The sequence below is a fragment of the Bos javanicus genome, chromosome 23, assembly GCF_032452875.1.
Source record: "Bos javanicus breed banteng chromosome 23, ARS-OSU_banteng_1.0, whole genome shotgun sequence".
Lineage (NCBI taxonomy): Eukaryota > Metazoa > Chordata > Mammalia > Artiodactyla > Bovidae > Bos > Bos javanicus.
The window spans coordinates 38469138-38480351 of NC_083890.1; the positions used below are offsets into that span (position 1 = coordinate 38469138).

Consider the following 11214-nt stretch of genomic DNA (forward strand, 5'->3'; position numbering starts at 1 on the left):
CCACCATGACATATAATATTAATCCGTTTTATGTAAAATTCATACCTGTAACATAATGTAGGCCATTAATGCACTGCTTCACGTATGAGTCATCGTACCCCGCTTCAAATAAGATACTGAGACTGTCCAGTCTCCTCCTTTTGCAACGAAGTATTGAAATTCACACTTCGGTCCCAGTAGTCCTGCTTGGGCCCCATCCTGCAGAAAAGTCTGCTAATTAAAGACGTTCCTGTGTTAGATTTCTAATGGGAAAGCTGTCCTTCAGTGGCTCAAAACAAAACTGCACAGTGAACTTTTATAGGGCCTTGTGTGTACTCTGCAAGAAAAACTTGAGCCCTTCAGATAAGAAATGAGCGTGAAAACCCTGTCAATAGGGACATGAATTCTGTATGCCTTTAGCTTGCAAACCTCCCACCTTTAGACAAGCTAGGAGATGAATTAGCTCTAGAATTTTCTTAATTTATGTACCTTATATAAATAAGCACCTTCATTTTTATAGATAATTGAAAGAAAGGGACATGGACCTCATTTCTTCCTGTCTACCCTCTGTAAGGAAACCCTCCCTTCCTTCCCAGAACTGAAATACCTGAATCGGGCGGGAATTTTGTTTAGCCACGTGGGTACTTTATGACTATGGCTTTGCTGTTTCTCCAGAGTACATTCCTTTTTCCTGATGAAGTGAGGAGTGACTGTTTAATGCTGGTTTCACAGGGAGAGGCAATAGCCCTCCTTGCCCCTAAATCCTTATATGTTAAGATCTCTGATGTTTGTTTGGAAGTGAGTAACATTCTCATTTATTGATTCTTAATGTGCACAGCTAGATGGTCAGCATGCAATTATCAAATGCTACTGCTGGTAAGTCGCTTCCGTCGTGTCCGACTCTGTGCGACCCCATAGACGGCAGCCCACCAGGCTCCCCCGTCCCTGGGATTCTCCAGGCAAGAACACTGGAGTGGGTTGCCGTTTCCTTCTCCAATGCATGAAAGTGAAAAGTGAAAGTGAAGTCGCTCAGTCGTGTCTGACTCTTAGCAACCCCATGGACTGCAGCCTACCAGGCTCCTCCGTCCTTGGGATTTTCCAGGCAAGAGTACTGGAGTGGGGTGCCATTGCCTTCTCCGAGAAAAGCAGAATTAGAAAACCCAAAAGAAGATTCGCTTCTAAATACAGGCATAGTTTTATAAATGCTTGAAAGTGTTAGCCATTCAGTGGTGCCTGACTCTTTTTGACGCCAGGGACTGTAGCCCTCCAGACTCCTGTCCATGGGATTTCCCAGGCAAGAATACTGGAGTGGGTTGCCATGCTCTCCTCCAGGGGATCTTCCCAACCTGGAGATTGAACCCGGGGTCTCTTGCATTGCAGGCAGATTCTTTACCATCCGAACCATCAGGAAAGTATAACTGATTAAATTGATATAAATAAACACAGAGTGAATATTGCCATTTTAGATAGAAAGCTGGGCAAGGGAACCCTTCTGGGTGCAAGTGATTCCCTTGGAGCCAATCACATCAGCAGATAATAATAATAAAAGGATCTACCTACAGATGTTTTGTTCCACTGAATTTTTTCTCTCTTTCTGAGAGTTTAAAAACTGCTCCTGAATTAAGAACCTATGATTTTTCTGTTTGAAAAAATTTGTGTGCTGATATGCCCAGGGTACCCTCACACTTCACAACTTTTCATATTCTAGGTTGATCAGAATTAAAATTTAAGTTTCAAATAGGTAACACTAAGGGACAATCATATCCATCTTTTTGAACCTGGTGAAATCTCCTGAAAGCCATGCCCTGGGTGTGGCAGGTGCCAAATACCGAAGTTTCAGGTTTTGTTGGGGTTGGTCTGTGTGTGACTGTCTTAAAGTCAGAGAGGGTGAGTGACTGTTGGACTCTAACGGGTAAGTTAAAGGAATGTACTCTGGCCACAGGATCAAGAACTCTCAGGAAAAATGTGATCTCCAGCTCTTAGCGCAGAGGGGGCAGAAATAGTCATTGTATTCTTCTTTGTGAAGGTGGAAAGGCAGCAAGACAGTAAAAAAAAAAAAAAAAAAAAGTCAATCACAGTTCTACCTAAAACATTATACTGTTGAAAGGAGGGAGATATGCATCCTGAGCCTTTTGACCCAGGAAACTAGAAAGTACTAGGAGCTACGCAGTATCTGTTTTCGATTTTTAGACACAATCACTTATGTGACGTCAAAGCTAAAGTCTCCAAAGACTCCGGACACCGCTAGTTCAAAACAGAGTTTACTCAGCAATTGCCAGCTTCTGTAGCAACCTCACGAGCTATATTATTTCTGCCGGAAGTTCAGTTTCCCATGACTCTTCCCTTTCACTTCAAACTGCTGCCCTTGCGCTTGTAAAAAGTAAGGCAGACAAGCCAAAAGCCCTTTGCTGTGAAAATGCTGGAGACTCCTAAAACATACCGCAATGGAAACCAGGGGTGAAATATTCAGAGGAGAGTTGCTGGGGAGTCCTGGTGACCAGAGTGATGTGTACACCCCTTCCTCCAGACAAAGGGGTCTGCAGCCCTTTCTGGGGTTGCTGTCTAGATGCTAATCAGACCCTTGCTGAACTGCAACACCCAGGCTCTCAGAACTCACAATTGCCCTGTGTTTACATGAAGCATGGGTATCCAAGCATATTGTGCTATTCAGCCCCAATGCCTTTTTAGGACTTGATATTTCTTTCTCCATGGCCTGCAGTGAAACAGTGGGTGGGCTCAGGCACACAGATAAACATGAGCGTTCCCATGCTTTGGTCCCTCTCTGGATGTAAGTGGTCACTGAATGAGGCCCATGCATTCTTTCTGGGCATAGGAAACCATGCTGTACTTTGCTGCAGGAATGTCCCTTGCTGCAAAAGAGAAAATCGGGCAATGAGGCAGTTCAAATCAAGGCTGCTTTATCTGGCACTAAGCTTTATAAAGTTACTTGTGCTACCCTTGGACTGCTGATACTGGTCCCGGAAACACTGATAACCGCTGGGTTTACCTGGCCTTGGAAAAGGCTTATAGGAAGAGGACTTTGTATACTGAACATAGTTGGGCAGTCGTGGCCATCAACAATGCCCACTTCGGGAAATTTTCAGGGTAGTCTGTTGAAATAAGTTGTGGGTGATTTTTTTTTTTTAAATCCCCCCTCAGATAAATTAAGGACAGAAAATGAGAAGACACAAATGTCATTTGTTTTTACTGTAGGAGACATCAAGAACGTGGCCTCAAAATCAGACAGCCTGGACTCCAGTACTTTGGCTCCTTGATTTACTAGTCTTATATCGTTAAGCCAGATTCTTAAATTCTTGTATCTTTTTTTATATGAGATGAAGCTAAAACTGTATCTACTTTATAAGGTATTTATTATATATATATATATGTGAATTTATATAAAGTTTTTAGAACACTGGCACATGATGTGTACAATGTTCAAATTTATTATTTTTGATAAATAGTTCCTCCCAGTTTGTGGCTTATCTTTTCGTTCACTTAATCTTTTGAGAACAGAAGGGTTTAATATTGATGATGTTCAGTTTATCAATTTCTTCTTTTAGGGATCGTCCTTTTGGTATTGTGCCTATTTAAGGAATCTTTGCATAACTCAAGGTAACAGGTTTTCTCCTATGTTTTCTTCTAGAAGCTTGATAATTTTTAGGTAGGGTTGGTTTCACAGGCCTGCAACCTGTTCAGTAACACAGGGTCCCGCATTTAGAAGGGCCCCATGCTTGGGCTAATGTTCTGCCATTGCTGTTTTGAAATTCTCAGTAATTTCTGAACGGGGGCCCTGTGTTTTCATTTTGCTTTGGGCCCATTCAGGGCTGGTTTTATGTTTTATCTTTAGGTCTGTGATCTGTTTTCAGGTTCCTTCTATATGTTGCTTAAGATATGGATTGAACTTAATATTTTTGCCTCTGCATATCCAGTTGTTCTAGCATGCTTCATTGAAAAGGCTATCCTGTTTCCATTGGATTGCCTTTGCACCTTTGTCGAAAGTTGGTTGCATGTATGATGGGTTTATTTCTGGCCTCTGAATCCTGATCTACTGGTCTATTTGTCTGTTTTTACACTGTGACCACACTATCTTGATTATACAGCTTTATAAGTCTTGTAATCGGGTCGTGCCGATCGGCTGATCCGTCAGCTTTGCTCTTCTTTTTCAGAGTTATTTGGCTATTCTGGAGTTGTTGCGTTTCCATGTGAAAGTTAAGAATCTGTGAATTTTTTCAAGAGAGGACTTGTATCCAAAATATATAAAGAACGTGTACCCAGATTATATAAAGAACTCTCAAAACTCATGAATAAGAAAACAAACAACCCAGTTAAAAAATTGACACAAGGCTCTGTAAGACCAGTGAGTGAGTGAAGTCGCTCAGTCGTGTCTGACTCTTCGCGACCCCATGGACTGTAGCATATCAGGCTCCTCTGTCCATGGGATTTTCCAGGCAAGGGTACCCACTAAGTAAAATAGACAAATGATAAATGAGCACACGAGAAGATGCTCAGAGTCACTGATCATTTGGGCTGTGCTTCAAAAGTATAAGGAGATACTGCTACACTCTTGTCATACTGCTAAAATTAAAAAGATTGAACATGCTGAATATGGGTGAGGTTGTGGAACAACTGTAACTCTCTGTACTGCTGATGGGAAAATGTAGAAGGAGGAAAATCACTTTGGAAAACAATTTAGTAAGTTCTTAGAAAGTGAAATATACACATGCCATTTGACTCAGCCATCCCCCTGCTAGGCACCTATCCAAGATAGATAAAATTGTATATCCAGGGGCCATGAAGGGGCATGAGAGTGATGGATATGTTTATTATCTTAGTGGTGGTAATAGTTTCACAGATGTGTATTGAAACTAAGTTGTACAACATATCTGTATCTATTGAATGCCAGTTATGTCTCCATAGAGCTGTTTAAAAGTATTAATTTTAAAAATTAACTTTCAAATCTCAGAAGAGTTCCTTCTATGAATCCACCAGGGTTTGTTTTCTAACTTCTACATGTGGGCATTTTATGGTCTCTCTCTGTCTTTCCTTTAAACTCTGTATCAAATTGCTCTCAGGCAGGGGTCATAGCATTAACTGAATGCTGGTGAGACACTGTCCAAAGCAGTCATGAGACATATATTGCTTTAATGTATCAGCTGTCATGGTAATGCATTAACATATTCAGTCACTTACTGGAAGTGGGCTCTGCTAAACCCACATTCACTCCTCGATGGTTCATGACCTGTTCTGTTGTGACGTGGGTTTTTGAGGCTCTGAGGAGGAGACTCAGCCTGATTATTTGAAATACTTTTCTCTTTTGCAAAAACTAAAGCTATGTTCTGGTCTCTCATCTCTGTTTCACCTCAGTTGTGACCTCTTCGGTCTCAATGATCCCAGATTAGCTGCTGTCTTGGGGCAAATGCACACTGGGTGGAGAAGATAAGATGCTTCATAACTCTGCTTTCAGGATGGCCTAGCATTTTTTCCTCTTCACTGTTTCCTTCGCAAGAAAATACACAATGTAACAGGATTAGATGCATTCACTTCCAGAGCAGGGAGCACGAATTCCCAGCAGGCACAGTGTTTTTGCTCTTAAAATCCTGTGGCTCCATCAGTAGCCTCAGCTTCTCCACTGGCCAAGAGGAGGGATGGAGTAAGGATTCGCTGCTTTGAAAGCCCCAGGAGAAAAGTACACTTGTGCATAACAGACACCGATGTCCATCAGTGTCTATGCCATCATTGAAATGGGCTTGTAACGGATAAAATGATTAGGGAGAGGCCAGAGAGAACAGGTTCTCGCTTTAGCTCATCATTATCATTTATAGAGAAATTTGAAACATTATTTGTTTGTTTATTTACTATTTAAAAATTTTGTCCCAATAAATATTGATATATGTCCCTCTGCCGCATTCTTTCTTGGAGCAGGTAATAATGCAAGACTTTGCTAATAGTCTGTTCTGTTCATGGCATAAATCATGGCTAGACCTCACTGATGGAGGGATTTTAGTATTTCTTTTTTTATTATTTTAAAATATTTATTTTTATTTATTTATTTGACTGTGCTGGGTCTTCGTTGCATCATGCAGGATCTTTAGTTGTGGTATGCCAACTCTTAGTTGGAGCATGTGGGATCTGGTTTCCTGACCAGGGATCGAACCAGGGGCTTCCTCCATTATAAGTACTGAGTCTTAGACACTGGACCACCAGGGAAGCCCCCTCCCTTTCTTTTAAAGTGAACACAAAATAATCCCAGAATACTACAGAAAAAGCTCAATTAAATGTATTTTAACTACGTAGAGGAGAGGCACCAAGTAAACAGTAGTTGGCTTCACATCTTGGAACTGAATGGTGAGTAGGAATTCAAAACAGCAAATCTGCCTTTGCTGAGAAAAATAGCTTTCCCATCTTTTTATATCTAGGTCATGGTTCCTAAGAACAGATACAATGTTCAAGAAACAGTTGCATTATTTTGCCCCTGAGGAGGAATTTTGGAGACATTTTTGTAGAACTCACACAGTTGTCATTGGTTGTTGGATGGTTCATGATGTCCGTGAGCTGTGTACCTGCGGTGGAAAATAAGTGTGTGGAAAGGAGACAAACAGCATGAAAGCTCACGTGTATGTAGAATAATGAAAGTAGCACACTTTTCTACTAGCAAAACATATGCAACAAAGCGCTAAAGGAATTAAAGACGCAGAATTAAAGGAAAAGAGACTGAGTTAACTTCGAACTTTATCCACATTGGTAACTGTATATAAAAATAGTTCAGTTTGAAAAAACCACCCCTTGGGGAGGGAATACAGGTAAACAATTTTCTCTTAAGTAGAATTAAATGATATTATAATCTTTCATAAAATATTTTTTCTTAAAAGACAGCTGTTTGACCGGATAATCTAAAAATTTGTTAAGGTCTTAGATAATTCTCTGGTGGCTCAGACGGTAAAGAATCTGCCTGCAAGGCAGGAGACCTGGGTTTGATCCCTCGATTGGGAAGATCCCCTGGAGAAGGGAACGGTGACCCACTCCAGTATTCTTGCCTGGAGAATTCTGTGGACAGAGAAGCCTGGAGAGCTACAGTCCACGGGCCTACAAAGAGTTGGACACGACTGAGCAACTAACATTTGTACTTGTGTATGGTAGATAATACTTGGTCTGATGCAACCAGATCTACCATTTTAAAAACATCTTGTTCTTTAGGTCATCATCAAAGTATGATTCTCTTTGTTTACATTATGTTCTAAAAATGAATAAAACACATTATTGGGAAAAAGAAGACAATCACTGTGACAGTGTTGTAAAAAATGGTACATATATTGTCATTGAAGCTTCTAGGCATAAGATTGGAGTTATATGAGATCAAAGAAACTTATTGAAAATATTTTAACATGGGTCATCCACCCATTGGTCTGACTTAATCAGGAATCTACAGCCTGTACTACATAAAGTGATTTTTGCCCTCTGGCAGGTAGTTAAATGGGCAATGTTCAGCACCTTCCAATACTGTCCATCAATAACCTTCCCAGAGCTGCCAACTCCAATCTCTGGTGAACCGAGTTGAAAGAATGGTAGTGCTTTCTTTTTATCCATCTTCTAGAAGCATCCTCATATACCAAAGGGATATATACTTAAACCTCTATAGTATAGATTAAATCAAACCCAACTCTTCAGCCTTACTTTTAAGACTCTCTGTTAACTAATCTTTCTCCAAAACTGTTTCAGTTCAGTTCAATTCGAGTCAAACCTGCACACACATATCTTGTATAGCTATTATATGACAGCACTGTGTTCAAGAAAAATAAGCCCCTCCTGGAGCTTTCTGTTTACAAAATGGTTTAAACAAGTTAAAAAGCAATCAATGCAATACAAGTGCATTCTGTGCCATAGTACAGGCATGGATGGGATGCAGTGGAAGCAAAAACCAACACCTAAGTCCAAAAGGAAACATCAGAGAGGAAGAGTTATTCCAGTTGGGTCCTGAAGATGACTTCATCAATGGAAGAAGACTTTTCAGGTAGTGGGAAGAGAAAGTGCAGAGGCTTGGAGGAGTGAAGCTTTAAGGGTATCCCTCCTTCTCTCTGCTTCAGTCCAAACCCTAAACTTTCATTTCCCTACAGTCACCAAGTACTGATTCTTCTTCATCTCATAATTTTCATCCCATCTAAACAATGTTTCACTCCTCTTTCTTCCAATCCAGAGACACCAACTCTTTCAAAAACCATTGTGGGACTTAGTTCAATGTGGTTTCTTCATCTGGGAAGCCATCTATCGTGCATTCCCTCACTATAATTTTTTAGAGTAGCTTTATTCATTTTCCATTTTATAATAAATGTGTATACAAATTGGAAAGAAATTCCAAACACAAAGATGAAAAATAAAGGTCATGCACAAACCACTGTTAATATATTATTGTGTATATTTCCCATGAATACAAATATTATTTCTTGACAGAGATTTTAGTGTGCAATGCATACTTCCAAGAAATCTAATTTTTCACTTCATATAATATGGGTATAGTTCCAGATCAATAATTACTTGGCTTTCTCAAAATTTTTATGGTTGCCTAGTATTCTATTATATGGACATGCCATGACTTATATAGATAATTTATTTTTTCCATTGTTTTGCTATGTCCTCTTATCAATAAGAGGGGCTTTCCCATGTGGTACAGCAGTAAAGAATCTGCTTGCCAATGTAGGAGACACAAGAGATGTGGTTCGGGTTTGATCCCGGGTCGGGAAGATCTTCTGGAGGAGGAAATGGCAACCCACTCCAGTATTCTTGCTTGGAGAATTCCATGGACATAGGAGCACGGTGGGCTATGGTCCGTGAGGTCACAAAGAGTCAGACGTGACTGTGAGACTAAGAATACAGACATAAATATTTTATTGTTTGTAGTTTTTCCTGTGTTCTCTTATCACATCATCAATATTACATGACAGTTTGCATTTGCTGTCATGCTACTATGTAATTCTCCTTAAGCTGTGCCAGGATTGTGTATTTTATTTATTTATTTTTTACCGCACCACACAATTTGTGGGATCTTAGTTCCTAAGTAGGGATCGAACCCAGGGCCCTGGTAGCAAGAGCCCTGCATCCTCACTCCTGGACTGCCAGGGAATTTCCAGAATTGTTTGTTTGCATTTTCAACTGTCAAAAACATCTTATAGGCAAGGCCAGTTCTTCCTTATCTTTTGCTACTTATCATAGGCAGTAAAGAGAATTATCCATATACTAAGAATTCATCAGGCTGTTCAGGGGGGTCGACAGAATCTACTAGGATGACACCCAGTGCAGAGCGGGTCAGAGGTGACTGGCAGATTTTGCACAGACTTAGAGTGTGGCTGACTTATTGAAATGAGAGCGGGGAAGGGCTGGGGCAGAGTAGTGGTGGATCCACCAGATCAGCTGACATCCCAGGAAGGTTCTTGTCTACTTAGCAAAAAGCCTTAGGTAGGCTGATAAAACTTTAAAGTATGCATTTGCTAGAGACTTCTCAAGGGAGGGATGTAGTAGGAAAGAGACGTCAGAGGGCTAGAAATACCTCTCATTTCTTCTTTTCAACTCTTTATTTTCTTGATCAAGCATCTCCTACAATCAGAATTTACATGCAGTTGCAAACAAATTTGACAATGAAGTTTATGTCCCTGATATACACCAACAAATCACTATATTCACCCACGTTAACCCAAACCTTTTTATTCCTCCATGTCTACACTACCAGCCTTCAGTAGTAACCACCATAATGTACTCTAATGGCAAAAGGTAAACCACCTGTTCTATTGATAAAAATTTAAATCAGGAATAAGTAAACAGAAAAGGCCCTTTTTTTTTTTTTTTCCTGAAAAGGTTTATTGTGCACAGAGGGGAAGTGTTCAGTCCTTCGTGGCTGCCGCTCTCCTCACGATGGCCAGGACGTGCTCAGCTCCTCTCTCTTCCTCTTGGTGTGGATGTGTCTCCACCCTTTTCTTGATGACCTTGAGGGCCTGCTCCTCCTTGGAGACCGTGAGCAGCTCCATGGCCCGCCACTCATAAGAGGCGAAGCCGCACACCGCCTGGATTGTGTCCTTCAGGAACTTGGTGTGTGTTTGGTGACGTACCCATGACGGTGGCTGTGCCTCAACTTGCTCATGTTCTTAGTTGCCTGGTGGCCCTGAGGAGATCCACAGCCACGGGGGAGCGGCAGAGCCCTGGCTGCTGCTGTTCAACTGAAAAGGTATTTTTAAAATGAAGTTCTTTTTGGACACTTAGGTGCTGATTCACTTTATTAAACAACCAAACAGAGAACTATGTCAATTAAGTGGGTACAAGGTTTCATTTGACTCCAGGAGTTTAGAAAGGGTGGTATAATAATGTTACCAATAAAACTTACCTATTTTGGCAAAATTCATCTTGGAATACAAATGTCCTTAGTATGAAAATGATTTTTCATTTTCTCAGTTGGAATATGATCAGTGTTTTAACCTGCTGATCATGAGACAGTGCTTCTGTAATTCAGGAGGTCTGAAGTCCATCATTTCATTTCTGAAGGGACAGGAAATAACAATAGGAGAGCATTCTTCCCTCACCCTGCCATAGCACTTTTGTTGAGCCATCGGGCTCCTGGGGCATCTTTTCATATCTGTCCTGCTGAAATGAAAAAGAGTGGTTAGTGTTTTATCGAAACTGTGGTTCTAAGATCTTTATTTGCTTAGTCCCTCAGTTGTGTCTGACTCTTTTCGACCCCATGAACTGTAGCCTGCTAGACACTTCTGTCCCTGGGGATTCTCCAGGCAGGAATACTGGAATGGATTGCCATGCCTTCCTCAAGATCTTTATGGCAGGTGTTATAAGGGACTTTCTCCTTCCTTCAGACTTGGAGTAACCAAAAAAACACACAAAACATTGTCTGCCTTATGCCTTGACAAAATTTAGAATTGTTTCAAAAAATGGGAAGACGTAGTAGTCAGAGTTCTATCTCTGTTCTAGTTACTGTATTTCTAGAGGGTACCAGGTTTTAGGAGTGAGCAGACAGGAGCAGCCAGGGTGATACCCAGCTTCAAAGACCATTTCTCAATAGTCCATCAACTTGCTAGTGGGATGGTCCATGGCATAGGAGGGAAATTGGCTGAAGATCTCCATGTTAGTTCTTGTTCCCTTGTCATAAGTAAAAATCAGGTGTCTAGAACATTATGGCTTCTCCTCTTGGCCGGTTAATTTTTATGATTCTACCATGGTAGTAATACATGCTGAATAAAG

At 40.8% G+C, this 11214-nt stretch overlaps 1 pseudogene; it reads right to left on the reverse strand.

Moving 5' to 3' along the window:
• Positions 1-9248: 9248 nt before the first annotated feature.
• Positions 9249-10180, reverse strand: LOC133236635 (large ribosomal subunit protein eL36-like; annotated as a pseudogene).
• Positions 10181-11214: the final 1034 nt, after the last annotated feature.